This window comes from Ursus maritimus, unplaced genomic scaffold, assembly GCF_017311325.1.
Source record: "Ursus maritimus isolate PB19 unplaced genomic scaffold, ASM1731132v1 scaffold_7, whole genome shotgun sequence".
Taxonomy (NCBI): Eukaryota; Metazoa; Chordata; class Mammalia; order Carnivora; family Ursidae; genus Ursus; species Ursus maritimus.
This window is the reverse complement of record NW_024426885.1, coordinates 57,671,061-57,690,605: the sequence shown is the minus strand read 5'-3', so window position 1 is coordinate 57,690,605 and position 19,545 is coordinate 57,671,061. Positions and strand designations below refer to the sequence as shown.

At 36.8% G+C, this 19,545-nt stretch overlaps 1 protein-coding gene and 1 pseudogene across 1 annotated transcript in view; one reads left to right on the top strand and one right to left on the bottom strand.

Annotated features, from left to right (window-relative positions):
* The window catches only part of CTNNA3 (catenin alpha 3), a 1,592,500-nt gene that overhangs the window by 834,493 nt on the left and 738,462 nt on the right, over window positions 1-19,545 (bottom strand). The window lies entirely within an intron of this gene.
* LOC103667756 lies at window positions 145-980 on the top strand (annotated as a pseudogene).

Sequence of the window (19,545 nt, the reverse complement as noted above, 5' to 3'; positions counted from 1 at the left end):
AGAATTACAGACAAAACCCCATACTGAAATTTGAATTGGAAATATGGAACACTTGGAAATATCAATATAAACATAAAGTATTCCTCTTCTAAAATTTTTCTGCAGAAAAGGCCAGAAACAGTGACCAGTTAAGTAGCAATGAGCTTCACCAGTGGCCAAATTATGGACTAGGAACACTGTTTCCCACAAAAGGTACAAGATGCCTTAGAGACCTGGTTATTTCCTGGTTCGGGCAGAAATAGAAAAGAAGATTCTGGGCCTGCTTGTCCTATGAAAAAGTGAGGATGCATCAGTGCCTACAGGGATCATTTCAAAAGGACTTGGGAACAAAATTTAAGAGATGCCTGTCTTTCCTTTTGCTGCTGTGGCTGCAGCCATGAGTATGCTCAGACTTCAGAAGACCCTTGCCTCCAGCATCCTCCTGAGTGGCAAAAAGAAGAGCTGGTTGGACCCCAATGAGAACAATGAAGTCACCAATGCCAACTCCCATCGGCATGTCCAGAAAGTGATCAAAGATGGGCTGAACATCCGGAAGCCTGTGACTGTCCATTCCCGGGCTTGATGCCAGACATCACTATGGCCCGCCAGAAGGGCAGGCATATGGGCATCGGTAAGAGAAAAGGGACTGCCAATGCTCGAAAGCCTGAGAAGGTCACCTGGATGAGGAGGATGAGAATTCTGTACCTGCTGCACAGAAGATACTTGGATCTAAGAGGATTGACCACCACACGTATCACAGCTATACCTGAAAGTGAAGGGTAACGCGTTTAAAAACAAGCGGATTTTCATGGAACACATTCACAAGCTGAAGGCAGACTAGGCTCGCAAGAAGCTTCTGGCTGACCAGGCTGAGGTGGGCAGAGCTAAGACCAAGCACCGTGAAGAGCAGCTCCAGGCCAAGAAGGAAGAAATCATCAAGACTCTGTCCAAGGAGGAAGAGACCAAGAAATAAAACTCCCTCTCTTTTGTCTATACAGAGTGGCTTCAGCAATCACACAGATCAGTCAATCTATAAAACAAAACTTTATCTGCCTCAAAAAAAATGGAAGATTTCTATTGGCAATGATGAGATAAATTCAAGATCAAAGAAAGCCAACTGCATGGGATGGAAAAATATCTAATATGAAAAGATCCATGAGGTTATAATGATACAGAAAAACAACACAATAATCATCTCCAGAGAATTTTAGAGAACTGACATATTATTCTGAAAACTGATAATTAAAGTGGGAGAATTAGGCATTTTTTCTGCCCTTCCTGTATATGCCTCAACATAAACACATGATGTAGTAAGGTTATTCTTTATAGACAAATCCCAGCCAATTAATGGAAAAGGAATGATAGAATTAGAATCTTACTGTTTTGCAATACCTATTGAACAAACATATTTATATTATAATCATCAGTAACAGTTAACCAGGTGAAAAATAGATTAAGAACTAAATTTATAATGGATGAATCAGGCCAATCACACACAGACCTATAGATCAATCTTAACATCATAATAAAGAGATATTAGATACTGTGGGTTCCTTAGTGTGATGCAATGGAAGGAACCCAACAACCTGAATTAAGTATTCTTGCCAAAACAGCAAATTGGGATCTGATTAAACCTCTATGTCTAGATATATAGCTTATAGAAAATAGGGGTCAAGGAAATTTGTAAATGTTATTATGAAGATGCATGCAGCAAAATACAGAATGTGAGAAATTCTACAAGGCAAATAACCTAGTTTTTTAAACAAATAAAGTACAAGGGAAAAATGTAGGGGAGAGTTTATAGTTTAAAGGAAATTTTAGATGTATACTAATGAAATGCAAAGTGAGGATCTAGTTTCTATCCTGATTCAAAAAAAAAAAAAATCCAAACATATATGCATGTTGTGTGCATGCATATTGAATTTGATGTTGATTGGTATTTGATTCGAAGTCATCAAATTTTTGCTAACTTTCTAAAATGGGATAATATCACAGCAACACATTTTTTGCAATACCTTTTTTTTTGAGCACTTATCTTTTACAGTTACATATGGGTGAATTATATGATGTCTGGTATTTGCTTCAAAATGAGGGTGAAGTGATAAGTGGGATTATCAATAAGTAAAGTTTGGCCAGGTGCTAATAATTTTAGACACTGACACTGGGTGATGGATACATTACATTGCATTACATTATTCTCTCTACTTTTGTATGTGTTTGGAAATTTACACAATAGAATGCTTTAAAATGAAAACTATTATTAAAACACAGAATTAAACACAAAAATTTCTGTTGAGGTTTTTTATCATGTTGCATTGAATTTATACACAGATTAACTTAGCTTGTTGAGGCTTCCAATCCAGAAACCTCTACATTCTATTCCTCAGTAGCATTTGTATTGTTATCGTTACTGCTTTTGTTTCTACTTTCTTGGTATAGCTTGTAGACACAGTTTAAGCTTAGTCAGAAGTAATTCATAATTTACAAGACTTTTTCTGTTTAACCAGCTTACAAATATTTTTTTTCTGTTTTATTAACAATAATCGGTTTGAAAACAAATAGGAAGTAATTGCTTTCGTGTATGCAAGTTTTAAATTTTCCTGGTTATTCGGTCTTTCCAGTCCCGATAACTTTTCAATCTAATATCTAATATTCTAATATCTAATTTTCAACCAAATCTAATATAATTTCAGATATTTCAGCAATCCATAACACACAAATAAAGGATAATTTTTCTTGTCTCTTTAAAAAATCATTGCTGTGGACTGAAAGGAAAGTGCTGATACACTTTCACTTGTTTCCTGAAATCCATATTTCGACAAGTTTTCTATCTTAGACAAACAGAAACCTGTATTATGTTCCTGCCCACCTTGAAACTCTCAATAATTCATATTAGGAACTGTGAGGTTAATATATCTGATGAATTTGCACCATGATTTAAATTTTCAACTCATCCTATCATCAATTATAGTTCAGAGAACACTATCAAAATCTAATAGTTAAGAATATCTATTGGGGGGGCGCCTGGGGGGTGCAGTCGTTAAGAGTCTGCCTTCTGCTCAGGGCGTGATCCCAGAGTCCTGGGATCGAGCCCTGCATCTGCATCGGGCTCCTTGCTCAGCAGGGAGCCTGCTTCTCCCTGTGCCTCTCTCTCTCTTTCTCTCTCCCTCTCTCTGACAAATAAATAAGAATCTTAAAAAAAAAAAAGAATATCTGTCCCCAACACATATCGAAATATGTTTGCCACTACCACTAGAAGATTAGTTAAGAGAAGGTTTCCTTCATTCTTATTTTCAGGCTGATGAAATAACATGATTACATTAATAAGAACCCAAATTGTTCTTTGTCATTGAGTAGACAAGGAGAAGGTTATCAGAGAAACTGACTAAACATTTTAAAGCCAATCTCAAAACATCAACATGAGTTTTTTGTTTTTGTTTTTGTTTTTTTCCATAAGGGATGCATTTTGTAGAGAAGTCACATTATTATTCCAGAAAACATTATCTTGGCTTCACTACACATAGCACATCTGGGAATTGTCTGCTTGAAAGCCTTGGCTAGAAGCTCTATCTGATGGCCTCAAATTGATTCTGATATTGAAAAGTCTGAAAGAAGTTAGCGCACGTCACATGGCAGGCTGCTTGGCGTAAACTGACTAAGACACCAAATTTTCCCATGGGAAAAGACCAAAAAAAAGTTGGATCAGGATTCCATATTGATTTTGCATTATGAGATAAAAACTTTTCCCTTCAGTATACTGCTTCTCACAATGGCTTTAAGTGCTTTTGCTTTGACCTCAAGCCTCCACAGTGACAATGCGACTCCGTGCCAGTTTTTTACAGCATACAAGCTGCCAGATACAATTATTTCTGACAACAGGTCCACATTTGTCTCAGTCAAGTTACAGTATTTGTGGACAAGAATCTTAGCCAAGCTGTCACCATTGCACCTCATCTGTTTTAACGTATGTTTAGGAGGAAAGGGTAGTGCAGATTCCCGAAGATGCCCTGAGTGGATTTCTGAAGATACTGACCAGTAATTCTTACCTGGTTTTTCATTGACTAATGTTATAGATGTTTGCTCAGAGGTGCAGGCCATGCTGAATACTACTTAGGTTAAGTTTCATAACTTGTCTAAACCAATTCTGCTGAGAATAAGCTGACAACTCACAAAATGAATAAGAAAGTACTCTCACCAGCGCTCTAGCTAAATGTATCAGTCATTCATTTTTGGTAATCATTCACCTTTATCAGTGCAGTTTTTCTTCGCTGGGACTTAATTCAGTTCTCGTCCTTTAAGATGAATCTGGCTAGGTGCCATTTCTATGAAGTCACATAGCACTCTATGCTTTCTCATGATAGCACTCACTACCCACATTGTAACAAGTCATTTATCTGTATGCCATCCTGGATTATAAATACTATGAGTGAAGAAATGTGTCTTTTCTTTTCTCTTAATTTTACCTCTAACACCTAGAATGGGAACTGGCACAAACTACACACATAAGGGCCAGATTACGAACAGTCCTCTAGGTCAGGCTTCTTCACGTTAGCTTCTAAAGCCAGCCTTCTTGACATTGTTGGTAAGCCTTTTTTAAAAGCTACAGATCTTCCAGTAAGGTTCTTAATGAAAGCCCACTTAAGGCAAAAAGCCCCCCGAAATAATACTGTAGGTAAGAAACAGAAGGAGTAACCAGCCCCAAATAAAACAGTTTGTCTCCAAACCACTCCTTCATGTGTTACAAAGAACCCCAAACGAGGAGTTGTTTTTCTGTGAGTACAAGGTCATTGCCGTCAGACACAAACGAAAGTGCCCTCAGAGTAAAATTTCTCAGGTTGGAAGGGAATGAGGGGGCAATAAAAATTCATCTGCAACACTTCTTAGAGATGGCAAATGGTGAAAAATAAAAACCAGTACTTTGGCTGTTTGACCCAAATTTTGAACATTCATCATACTCAGTACATACATTCCCCTTATACTTGAGCATATCTTAGGTAACACAGACTTGTGAACCAGCTACAGGGACTCCTTCCAAAGACTCTTTCTTATTATAGAAGTATCTCCCCTTGAATCATCCTTATTTTTTTCCTTTCACGAAACACATATTGAGTATGTATTACCCATGAATAGTAGATATTTAGAGATGAATGAGATTCTACCATCTCTGAATTTAAAGGATATTCTATTGGAAGAAATTTACATATAAACGATTATAATACAATGTATTTATATGTCATAGTATATGGTATATAACCCAAAAGTGCTAATGAGAAAGTTACCAAATCCCTAGAGAAGGTTTTATGGAGAATATAACATTCGAGATATATTTTATAGACAATTTCACCTGATAGATAGTGAGGGAAGGCTATTCTTATAAGAGAGAATAGTATAAACAGTGACTTAAGGCATATTAAAGCATGGCTTGTTCAGAATATGATAAATACTTTGGTGTGACTAGATCATAGGTTGCACAGCATATTGAATAGTGAATGGAAGTATTGACAAAGTGTTGACTTGGACCAAATAGTAAAAGATCTTTGAATCAGGTTTTATTCACTTTCATAACTGCAATTGGCCCCACCCAAAGCACCTACCAAGTCTTATAAAATATGGCCCTGCCAACGTCACAATAACCCTCAACCGACCCCCTATCACATATTATTAGGCTCAAGGTAATCACTTAATTCAAAGACAACCAACTCATAAGACAGATCCCAACCTATGAGGTGGCATGGTATAGAAGGATCAACCTTGTCTTCTCTACCATTTTAAACTGAAAGGATTGGAAGAATGAGCTGCTTTGGAGTGAAGTTGAAAAGGTCATGAAGTAGCATGTAGGCATTGAAGATAATATGGCAAGCCAACTCCATAGGGAGCAAACTCTTATAAATAAGCTACAGCTTGAAGGCGGAACAGAGGTAAACACAGGAGAGGTGATACCAATGGCGAACAGCAAAGTGTGGGCACTGAAATGAAGCTACTTCCCTTTCCAATAAAGTTTTTGCTCTTCTCAACAGCTGATTATTTGACTTTATCTAACAACAAAATGAATCAAATCAGAAGAACCTTACGTGTCATAAGGATGAATCTGCTGTTTGACCAGAGGTGACAGTGAGCTATTCAAAGGATTTAAGCAGAACAATAACATAACCAAATCAGTGGCAGTGTTTTAGGGAGAGAGTCAGACAATTCTGGAATTGACCTTCATGTCATTCCACCAAAGACTCATCAAATCTCAAAAAAGAAGGAAGCAATATATATTTTTTTTACCTTATCCCCTGGCATGGGATAACTTGCTATTTGGAAGATTATGTTAGCCATATAGCACAGAGACCATGTGTATTAGAATACTAGTTATGTATTTCCTTTTCAGAGCCAATAATTTGCATTGCAGTGACTTAAAGGAAGGTGAGTCTGAATGATTCAACGTCAATAAAGATTGTTCCATAAACTAAATTTCCAACAGTAGAAGGATTTTAAGACAATTGTTTTGCCCACTTCAAGGAATGTGATGTGTTAAGTTCAAGTTAACAAAAAATATGTATAGTTGCCAAAATACTAATAGGGATTGCCCTTAGATGGTGAGAGCATGGTTCTTATGTTTTATAATTCACATGCATTGTTTTTTTAATGGAAAGGAAATAAACTTAAAGAATAGTTTATGACATTTTTCATTTATATCTAACAAAACAGATTTTAAGTTTTAGTTGTCTGGATAAATGTATCTGTGGCTAGGGAAAAAGCTATCTATTAACATTTGCTATTGTTTTTCACATGATATAAAGACTTTGGTTTGGATTCAAGAAAAACAGAACAGTTATAAAAAATACAGTAAAGCCAAAGGATCTAGGTTGCACACAAAGTTCCTATACCCATGTCATATATGAATAGAGCCAGTTACTTCTTCTTTCTGCATTTCAGTTTTCTGACATGTAAAATGTGGTTTGAACAAAATAATCTCAAAATTCTTTCCAATTTATGATTCTTTAAGCCTTTATATCTTTATTACTTGGGATTACTATAATATTTTCCAAGTTTAACTTGCAAAGCTTATAAGCCACTTGGAATTACATAAAACATTTCAGGTCTTTAAAAAGTATTTTAGAAAACCTACAAAGCTTAAGAGTTAGTACTATTGGCCTAAACATGTGACGACATGTTTAATTATTTTGGTTTCTCCAGAGAGAAACCTAGAGTACCTCAAAAGGAAAATACCAAGATTGAAAGTTATATATACCAAATCAAAAATATTTTCATGGTTTTAACTAATACCATAAAGAGAAAAAAGACTAAGAATTAATAATGTAGGTTCTTTCCTTTAAGAAAAAGTCTGGTCTTAAATATAGCCAATGAATAGGAGAAATAATTTATATGATGGTTTGATACCTATTACTAGTTTTTGAATATAGGCACACATTGAGTTATCAGAAGATACAAACCTGGATCATAAATAAATAGCTGCCATTTAAAAGAGCAAAATATATATTTTTTAGTTTGAAAACTCATTCTAAAGTATAATTGATAATCAAAACTAAAATTTTGATATAAAAAAGTGGTATATACTCAGTTCAGAGAATTTTATGTAATTCTCTTTATTTCATTATAAAATTGTAAACTCATTCTTTTAAAGAAACATTCCCACACCCCCTGTCATTACCTGCATGCCTATAATCTGTCATGAGAAATTCATATCTGAAACATGACAGATTGTACACTTTTGTTGTATCTTCACCCTTCAAACTCATGTAATAACAAACGAATACAAATAAGGATAAAGGGGAGATAAGAATGGATGAACGATTTCTATAAAATTTTGGAAAACATACAATATATTATAAATAATTCGAGTCAAAAAAGCTACACCTAAGTGCTTACTGGAGTGGGACCCTATGTTGTGCAACAAAGTCTTCAGAGCCTCTAGAAAGAGGGGTCACTAAAAATATGGGGACTAGTTTAAAGTATTCATGAAGAGTGCCAGATCCCCATCTTCACCCCAAGAAACCAAGAGACTATCTGCTATGGACTGAATGTTTGTGTCCCCCCTGCTTCCCACCACAAATTCATATGTTGAAGCCCTAATACCCAAATAATGGTATTTGGAGGTGGGGCCTTTGGGCAGTAATTAGGTCATGAAGGTGGAGCTTTCATGAATGGGATTAGTGCTCTTATAAGAAGAGACAGAAGAGAGATGGGCTCTCTCTCCACTGTGAAAGGATAGAGCATGTATGTGTCCATCTGCAAACCAGGAGGAGGAACCTCACCAAGAACCCAAATATGCTGGCACCTGATCTCAGACTTCCAGCCTCCAAAACTGTGAGAGTAAGTTTCTGTTGTGTAAGCCACCCAGTCTATGATATTTGTTATATAGTCAGCCTGGGCTGACTAAGACACTACTACTCATTTCTTCTAGCAGAGAAAAAAAATTTTTTTTTCCTGTAAATCCAAACATGAGAAGCTAGATCCAAGTATATGAGGCAAAGCACTGAAACTGAAGCTCGGGATTGGAAAATTAAATGAGAATGTACATAATGAACTTGGGGACCTCAGCACCTTTCTCCTGCTTTGTCTCCAGAACACTGGTAGCCTCCAGCTCCAGTGAAGGAGGGTGGGGGTTTCCAGGGGGAAACATCTATATTCATGTATCTGGAGATTCCTCAGTGAAAAGGCAAGCTTTTTGTTAAATCTTGCTCCCACAAAGTCCACAGCCAAAACCCTGCCCATTCACAAGGAACTTTCAGCTTTTAGTGCCTCACTCAATCTGAGTAAGCACACAAGAAGCTTAGCATTGGAAAAAAAGCTTCCAACATGAAATGGACCAAAAGAAACTAACTAAATATCTCAGAGGAAATAGTGACATTGCACCAAGAATATAGTAGCAAAACACTCTGTATAATATCCTAGAGTGAAAAAGAGATGTCACAGTTATGGAAATAAAACAGCATGCAATGAAGAAGGAGAAAAAGAGAACCAAAAAAGAGCTCCTGGAAAGAACAGATAGGATCACCTAAACTGGGGGAGGTAGAAGATCAGCAAACTTCTTTTTATGAAGAGATATATGGCGAATACTGTAAGCTTACAGGATTTACAGCCTCTCAACTCTGCCATTGATGAATGAAAGCATCCATAGACAATGCATAAACAGATAAGCATGAATGTGTTCCTTTAGTTTCAAAAGTTTAACTTTATTTGCACCACTTGACCCAACAGCATCATTGTTGGATTTGTCTGTGCCATAGTTTGCTGACACCTGGTCTAAATTTTCATTAAATAGATAAAATATTGTAACATAAAGCTGAGGAAATCTCTTGAAAGTAAGACAAGAATATAAAGAGATGGAAAAATAGGAGGAAAAACCCCACAACAACAAAGAATCAATCCAGGAAATCCAAAATCTTCCCAATAAAAGTTCCAGAGTGAGAGGGAGAGAGAACAGAGAAAATGGGGAGAGATAATTAAAATAAAAGACATAAATAAATGTTTACAGAATCAAAGGACAAAGTCACCAGATTTAAAAGGTCCATTGAATACTCAGCACAATGAATTATGACAAAAGGACCAAATCAAAGTACATCCTTGTACAATTTCCAAATACCAGAGAAAATAAAGTATCACAAAAGCTTCCAAAGATTATACACAAAGGAGTGGGAATCAGAATAGAACCTGGTTCTCAACAGGTTCCCCCCCCCCCCCCGCACTCCTAAGGGAACTAGTATTCAATCAGGATTAAGTGTGAGAAGACAGTAAACCAATGGCTAAAAGATTCTCAGTGAAAATGATTTCCAATTGTGAATTATATACAGCCAATTTATTAATCAGTTAGGATAAACTAAAAAAATTCGGACACAGAATTTTTATATCAAATGCCCCTCTTAGAAATCTACTAGTGGATATGTTTCAACAAAATAAATGGTAAACTAAGAAAACGGATATATGGGATCCAGGAAAGGGGCGAATGGAGAAGGGGAATACTGGGTTAACAGCCATAATGAGATACAGCTCATACTAGATACTAGAGAAATAGAGTGCTGCAAAAGGAAAGCATTATCTGAATGGACTGTTTGGAAAAATTTAGCACTTGAAGAATCTTTTAAAATATGGGGAAAAACACCTAGCACTACGTACAGAAAAAATCTAAGCAAATTTGAGAGACAGGGAGAGAGAAAAAATAGGGACAATTCCCAACTGCAAGAAAAACAAAAAGTTGAATGAGAATGCAAACATAATCCAGTACACCACTTAATCCAGCAGCAGCATCGCTTACGTAGTCATCTGAAATTAAGTACTATTTATTTAATGCTATATTAATAAGAGAAGTAGGAAAGTGAGAGAGAATATAATATTAATCTTTAGTTAAAATAGCAAGATGAAAATTTCAACAAAATTCAGACATATTATGAGGGAAAAAAACTAGTAGCTAAAAAATAAAATCACTGAATCTGAAAAGAGTCCTTGGTGAAGAAGCTGAGGAGAAGCAAGGATGGATGTTTCAAAAACAAGTCTTTTCTCATATTTGCTTCTCAACCTATGTACATAAAATTTACCTCTCAATGACTCCTTACTATTCTCCAGTTTTCAGTTACCTATTAAATTTCAAGTACACTGAGAAAGTGAATACTCTAAACACATTATCAGTTAATACCATAGAATTCATTTGTTGCTAAGTGGGAAAAAATATCCAGAAAGAACTGGGTCACTATAGGCATCTAGGGACAAAGTACCAGACATGAGAGAAAATCACTAAGAGGTAAGGAGGTACTTGGAGGAAAGTTATTATCTATGTGGATTTATTGTATGTGTGAAAGTCTTGTTTGAATCGTGGGCCTGCTGTGTGGGATCTGGTGTACTTGATGAGGCCTTCAACAGTCTCTGCGTGGCTGGGATCACGTCTGACGGGCAAATATTCCCGGCGCCAACCCTTCAGCAGAAAACTGGGTCTAAGAAAGCCAACTCGGTGTAAGAGTCATTTTGTGAGTTGTTTCTGTTTGTTCTTTGTGTGTGATCTCCTAAGTCTCTCTCTCTCTCTCTTTTTTTTAATTTCTTCAAATTTTGTTTAAACTTTCAGCTGTGCTACTTGTTCCAAAAAGAGAACATGCCTTCTCTGGGGCTGACCTGTCATCGGGGGGAACAGTGGCTGCCTGAAGCCACGGTAAAAATGTTAGTGGTGATCAGTGAAAATCTCAAAGAGAGAACAGAAAGTCACGTGAGTTGCTTCCTACTTGCTCTCAAATGTGAAGTCCTCGGAAAGGGATTTTCTGACTATTCTATCAAACTGTCACGACCCCTTATCCTGTGTTATTTGTCTTCATAGCCCTTATCTCCAGTTGGCATTGCTACCTGCGCCTATGGTGTTTACTTTTTACTATCTCATTAACTAAAATGCAAGTCCTCTGATGGTAGGTACTTTGTCTTATTCACTGTTGTATCCTCAGCACAAAGAACAGTGGAAGAGCTTGATAGATATTCATTGAATAAATAAATTCTCAACCCAGGACCAGATAAAGAAATTTTACTTTTATTTAGGACCTGTGGCACCTGCTTCCAGGGACTAAGTCAATTTCTGTCTAAGTCACAATCTTGCCACATGGGGGCTCTGCTGTTAGCCACAGGAGATTCCTCAGCCTTCCCCCCACACTCCTAAGGGAACCCGTGTTCAAACAGGATTAAGCATTAACAATACACAGACGGTTTCTCCAGCCCAGTTTAAGAGAGTCCCCAAATAGACTGATGCATTTTAGTGTACTACGAGGACCCATAGGCTCCTATTCTCTGCCACTACATTGCAAACCTATGCCGAGTTTCTCTTCTCTCAGAAGTTTCCTATCTTTTAGGTCTGCAGCATAAAATTAAACATATCAGACTTACTGTTTCAAAAACAAAAATAAAACTAACCAACGGGACATTATGGTTTTTAATCCAAATCAAGATTTCTATTATCTTTCCCCCCCTGGTGGTTGGGGAATTTAATCCTTAATGCTGATATATTTGTCAGGAAGGCAGACTTTAAAATATACTAGTGGACCCAGTTGAAACTGTTGTATACAATGCTTTAAAAATACAAAAGGAAATGCTATAGATTGAATGTTTGTGTGCCCCCTTCACATTCATATGTTGAAAGCTAATCCCCAATGTGATGGTATTTGGAGGTGGGGCTTTGGGGAGGTGATTAGGTCACCAGGGGAGAGCCCTCATGAAGGGATTAATGCTCTTATAAAAGAGGCCCCTGAGAGGCCCCTTGCTCCTTATGTCACGTGACGTTCTGGAGAAAAAAGGGCATCCCTGTGAAAGAGGAAATAGGCCCTCGACAGACGTAGAATCTGCTGGCTTCCTGATCTCGGACTTCTCTTACTCTGGAACTATAAGAAATAAATTTCTGTTGTTTAAAAGCCATCCAATCTGTGGCATTCTGTTAAAGCAACTTAACTGGGCCAGAACAGAATTTTTTTCTTTAAAAATTCTTGTTACATCAGAATATATGTGAAGCAAATACAGCAAAATGTTTATTATGATAGCATTTAAACAATACTGGCTTTATATTCAAAGCACAGCCATACATGCAAAGTAAAACATCAAATATTAAGGTGCAAATTTGGTTAAGAGATGTTTATAGTTACTCTAAAACGCCCTTGTTTTACTGTAAGAAATTATAAGAAATTTGGGAATATATACACAGGACTATAAATTTTACAGCGTGACTCTCGTTCTTACAAATTCCTTCATGGAATTTTTTCTAAATGAAAAGCTAGAAAACTAATTTCTCTCAATATAAATGACTATATGTGACTTTTTTTTTTTTTTAAGATTTATTTATTTATTTGACAGAGAGAGACAGCCAGCGAGAGAGGGAACACAAGCAGGGGGAGTGGGAGAGGAAGAAGCAGGCTCATAGAGGAGGAGCCTGATGTGGGGCTCGATCCCATAACGCCGGGATCACTCCCTGAGCTGAAGGCAGACGCTTAACCGCTGTGCCACCCAGGCGCCCCTATATGTGACTTTTGATTTCTATTCTCTTGAAAGGAATTTTTTGAGCCTTTGTTAGAAGAATACCTCAACACCGATAAAAAAAATTAGGTTTGTTTAGCAAGGAACATCAGATAATTGCCTTTGCTGACTATGGGCAAGTGTGATGGAAAGTGGTGAACAGAAATACTGGTAAATAAGAACATTAAACCAACATAGACTCAGGACACCTTAATATTAATGTCCACTCCCAAACTTGCCATTTGACACATTACTGAATTCCTTGGTAGTATAAATACCACAAAACAGAAATACATTTTTTTCTCTAAGCCCTAAGTCTTAGTTTACTCAAAAGTTTGGCAAGTTGTAGATTTGCTACCAAAAGTAAATAGATGTCCTATGTATCCTTTGGGGCTGGATATCCTCCTTAAATTAATAAATGGATACTTGCTCAACATATGTGTTATTAAAACTTACTCAAGTTAAGTGACACAAGGGGAAGCAATCAATCAAATGCAGAGCATGGAAAAAGATAAAGTCCAAATGACCTGGTATCTCCCAACAAATTAACGGCATTGAAAAATTAAAGAGATTTCAGAAACATGAAAACCAAATTCAATTTCTGTGCTTTGCTTAAATCTTGACTACAGACCAACTTTATGAACTTATTGTTATTTTTGTTAGGTGCAATAATGCTAGATGGTTAAACTGAAAGTCTCTGTTGGTTAGAATTGCATACTAGGGGCACCTGGGTGGCTCAGTCGGGTAAGCATCTGCCTTAGGCCCAGGTCATGATCCCGGGGTCCTGCGATCAGGGCCCCACATCGGGCTCCCTGCTCGGTGGGGACCCTGCTTCTCCATCTCCTCCCCGCTCGTGCTCTCTCTCGCTACCTCTGTCTCTCTCTCTCTCTCAAATAAATAAATAAAATCTTTCAAAAAAAAAAAAAGAATTGCACACTAAATATATATGGGTAAAGTGACATGATTTCTGAGATTTATTTTTAAAATACTCCAAGGGGAAAAAAAGGTGTGTATGTGGAAAGGGGCAGGGATAGATGAAATGAAATTAGCAAAATATCGATAATTGGTGAAGTCGATGTTTATTATACTATTTTCTCTACTTTTGTGTATGTTTTAAAATTTCCACTGAAAAAAATAAAAAGAATTATTTCCTCAAAGTCATGTAGTCTTTTCAGTTTTCAGAAGTCGTCCACTAAGTGTTATGCTTTAAGAGTCTGTTATTTTTCCCTATCCCCGAATTTAGCTTAGGGTTACATCTGAAGAAAGTAAAGAGAGAAATGCAATGAAATCTGAAAATGTGGATCGGTGCTACAGCATAAATGTACTTTCAGTTGAGGGAGACGGACATGTGCTAGATAACCTTATAAGGTCTCACTCATTTGAGTTTGCTTCATTTCAGAAAGACATTGAGAGACCATTTTAATGGTCAGACCTGGAACTTTCTTTATCCATTTATTTAAGTCAAGGATGTTCACTCATAACCATATGTGACCAAACAGGTTTTTTAATAGAGCCCTTGAAGCAAACAGATGGAAACTAAGGCTATTTCAGAGACATGTTAATGCTCTTATGAAAGATCATGATATAATTACAAATGTACAAATGCATATGTGTATTCTAACAGCTAGAAATAAAAAAACTCATATTCATAGCTGTAGGGAACTCTTTGTTAGCATCCTGACAACTCTACCACGTGATAGGGTAACTGAGTCAAAAACGTTAAGCTTTTTACAATATCTAGATCAGCTGGGGTACCTGGGTGGCTCAGTCAGTTAAGCATCTGCGTTCACTCAGGTCATGGTCCCAGGGGTCCTGGGATGGAGCCCCACATCAGGCTTCCTGCTCAGCAGGGAGTCTGCTTCTCCCTCCCTTGCTCTCCCTCTGCCCCTCCCCACTGCTCACTCTCTCTCTCTCTCTCAAATAAATAAATAAAATCTTCCCAAAAAAATGCATTGATTGGTGAAAGCACTTGGTGAGTTAGAATTAAGAATATCAACAATGCAAGCTGTATAATAAATGGTTGTGGTATTAAAAGTGTAGTAGAAAGGGAATACTGAAGAATATTTTTTTATTATATTGGTAAATTCTGACTCCACTCTTGGTCGTGTTAGTGTCCCTTGATACATATTTATTGCAGTATATGCTCATGACCAGAGACCTAGCAGAATTAAAGAAAACTTATTTTCTCATAGATACTCTGATTCCAGAAATATTTTTATACCACTTTATAGTCTCCAAAGTTTTTACCCATAAATTATGGAAATTGATCCTAAATAAAATAAAAGCCTTAGAGATTTATAACACTGGTTTTATGAGTCCCATTTTGCAGATAAGCAAACTGAAACCCTGAGAAATTTGGCCAGAATCAGTTCCAAATTCCAAATGTCAACTGACACATGCAATAAAAAGTATACATCAAGGACATTTTGGATATGCCAAATTTATTTTCCAGTGTACTCAGTCCAAATATTCCCATATCTGGTCTTTATGTAATTTCCGGTTCTCACCAAATCTTTTGGTTGTTGCCCTCCAAGGCCATATGCAAAGATGTTGCCTCTGTCTAGGCCATCTGAATAGAAATCCGTGTTGCTGTTGTTTAATGGCCAATTTTGCTAATCATTTTATAAAATATTTTAAAATACATTATGGTCCTTTGTATTCTAAAATACATTAGGTGATGGGGCCTAATATCAAGAAGATGTTTTCAAAAATTAAAGTCTCACAAAACTGAAGAAAAGTGAGAGCCAAATTAAAGTTAACTCAAATGTGTTGACTCTTTTTTCAGTGTTCCCAAAGTTTATTTATAAATTACTGTAGAATTGTTGATCCTATTCCCAAAACTTGACCCAAAGAAGCAGCTGATGGCTTCACCATCCCTCTAGCTGCTCAACTTATAAAATAAGAATCATCTTTAATTTCTCTCTTTATCTCATACCTCCATTTCTAATCCATTAGAAAACTTCTATTGGTTTTAAGTAAACATATATCTAAAAACTAACCAATTGTCATCACTTTCACTCCTTCTACACTGGCCCAAGCCACCATCTTCTCTCTCCTGGATTGGTACAATGGCCTCCTTACTGACCTCCCTGTTTTTATTCTGTCCCTTTCAAGTTTATTCCCATAACAGCAGTAGGAGTGATCCTTTCAATAGGTAACTTGATCATATCTTTAGTCTGCACAGAATCTTGAATTGGTTCTCAGTTTTTGTCCAGAAGAAAGCCAAAAATTTTACAACGGCATATGAAGACCTCCATGACCCAGAACCTAATACCTCTCTGACTTCATCTCCAATCCCTCTACTCCTTGCTCTCTCCATTCTAGACAGATTGGCCTGTTTGCAATTCATTGAATATATGATCTCCCACTTGAGGGCCTTCAGACTAGCCATTCCCCTTGCATATTCAAGGTTAACGACCTCATCTCCTCCTAGGTTTTGCTCAAGCCACTTTCTTAGTGGCCTTAACCATCCCAAAATTTAACATTACAAGAAACAGACTCTTAACTATAGAACACAAACTTATGGTTACCAGAAGGGATGTGGGTGGAGGGATAGGTTAGATACATGATAGGGATAAGGAGTGCACTTGTGATAAGCATAGGGTGTTGTATCTAAGTGTTGAATCACTAAATTCTATACCTGAAACTAATATTGCAGTGTATGTCAACTAACTGGAATTTAAATAAAAACTTAAAAAAAGTAAAATTACAATTTACCTCATCCCTACACTCCCAATCTTCCCTAGTCTCACTTTTCTTTTCTCTAACTAATATACTATTTATGTGGGGGGTTTTGTCCATGTCACCCTTTAGAATATAAGCTTAGACCTTTGTTTCATACACTGATGTATTCCAAGTGTCCGGAACAGCGTCTAGTACATAGCAGACACCCAAACTATGTATTTGTTAAATGAATGAAATCCCTGAGGCCAAGCCATTGTTAATATATCAATACATCTTCTTTAAGCCCTGATTTTCTAAGTTTTTTTGGCAATTCAATTTCATAGTGGACTGAAGTTGGGCACTATATACTTAGATAGAATTTGTTTACCCAATTTAAACAAAATATGCACAGCTATTTGAAGTACTACACGTACAGTTTTTAAAGGTCTTTAGATACATGACTACGCTTTATAATTGTATAAATCATTAAGGCCCTGGATTCATTGGGATAATTTAACTTGTCAGGTAGTTTATGGTTTGTTCTGTATGTGGTGGTAAGTGCAAAAGAATTTTAAATACATAATGTAGTATAATTCTGGTTCTATTGAAAAGCAAATCAGAACTAACCATCTTGCTATAGTCAACAAGTAAAAGGAGGATAAACTTATAAAAGTACAATAGCAAATTCTAAAATATTTTAGAATATAAAGGGGTTTTTTTTTTTCTTTCTTTCTTTTGAAAAGAAAAGACTCTATGTCTTTGGGCTAATTTCTGCAGTCTCAAGTATTCAGTCTGCTTTGAATTGTATTATTTTATTTTTGGATTTTTCTCACTAGCTGCATGAATGGTCTCCCCTCTTCATTACACTGAACCCAGACAGACCTGGTGGTGACACCAGCTTCAGAGCTAGTGCCAAAGTAGGGGCCACACAGAGTAACTGGAGTCATATTCAGGACAAGAATGACTATTCATTACTATTGAGGAAGAAACCAATGATCCATATTAAGAGGAAATATCAATCATGAGACTGAATGTGACGGTGAATTGTGAAGTCAGAACTACGGAGCAAGATAAGATCAGAAGCCAAGGTATCAGAAAAATGATTGAAACCTAAGGACAAGGTGTGACACACAGAAAAGAACGTGATTCACTGTAAATAATCCAAGATTTCTCCCAGGAAAAGCAGAGTGACAGAAGGACATTTTCAGTGGACTCATCCATGTTCTTGTCACCAGGGAAGGAAGGAAAAAGAAGCAGCACAAAGTTGATGGGGCCTCCAGCCATTGCAGAGTAGCTCTCTGCAGCTGTTAGGCACAATAGACATCTCAAAAGCTATTTTCCATGGAGAAGCAAGGAAAGTAAGGAGAAAACCAGAGGCTCTCAAGTAACAGATATAAATATGACTTCCTCCAGTACTTTTTAATAGATACAAGTTGTCAAGCCCCATTTGGGATGTTAGATGATAAAAGTTGTAACATGTCAAAGGAAATATTCAAAAGTATATTTACTGTTCTTATGAAACTTATGATTTAACTATGAAGATGAGATGTCTACATAAAAAGTGGAGATCACTTGCTGACCATCTAAATGTTTCCGCTTTCTAGTTTCTTGCCTTTTTACACACATTCTTTAAGAACACTTTCTCCAAAACTGTATCCAATATCATTTGCTCAGGAACTCTGCAGAGATCAATCCCATGTGCATGAGACTAGCATTACATAACCACTTTGTTCCCCATCAAATATATTTGTGACCCCCATAAAAATGTACTTATTCAATAACTGAGCATCTACTATGTGTCAAGTGCTCTTCTAGGTATTAGAGAAACTGCAGTAGACAAAACACTGTCTTTGTCCTGACGGAACTTGCATCACAATGTCATAAATTTTTGTATCCTTTCTTCCTACTAGGAGAAAATCTATTATTATTTTTTTTAAAGATTTTATTTATTTATTCGACAGAGACAGAGACAGCCAGCGAGAGAAGGAGCACAAGCAGGGGGAGTGGGAGAGGAAGAAGCAGGCTCATAGAGGAAGAGCCTGATGTGGGGCTCGATTCCATAACGCCGGGATCACGCCCTGAGCCGAAGGCAGACGCTTAACCGCTGTGCCACCCAGGCGCCCCAGAAAATCTATTATTGTTAATCACTCCCTTACAGTGCATTTTTTAAAATTACTTGTCCATCAGTCTGTTGATAAGTGCAGCCTCTACCACCCGTGAATCAATCTTGAGGGAAAGACTGAGAAATTTATGTTTAACAAGCTCTCTGGGGGCTTTATATGCATTAGTAGCATGGATAATTTGGGAGGAACCACTGCCCTTTTCATACCATACTATCTGAGGAATTGGTGATTCTCATTGTACCATTTCCGTGGGACCCTTGATTGTCATAACTAACAACTACCAAACTTCTCATCCTTAGAGAATGTGAAAGCTCTCTGAGGTTTTCCACAGCCAATTCACCTGATGAAGGCTGACAAGGCAAACTTTTTAAGGTATACAATTTATCTTTAAACAAAATGATTTTCTCTATGGGACAGATGTTACCACATTCTGCTTTAGGGAAGGAAGAATTAAACATTAACTACATATGGTCCATAGAACCAAAAGATTCATTTTAAAGATAAAGTGGAGATGATGGAGATTTAGGAAGTTCTCTTATTAAAAAAAGGTAAGACTGAGTGAATCCCAGAAATTCATTGTGAACAACATAAAAATGTTCGTTAAAGAGGCTCTTTGTGAGTTAATGATAGTCGGTACAGTCAATATTCAATACTAAACAATAAGCAATGACAGCAAATACAATAAAGTTGATATTCAAATAGCAGCTAACAGGTTTATTATGTGCTACACACTAAGTACTTACAGATATTAAGTTGACAATTCTTAAGATTTTATTATTTATTTATTTATTTATTTATTTAT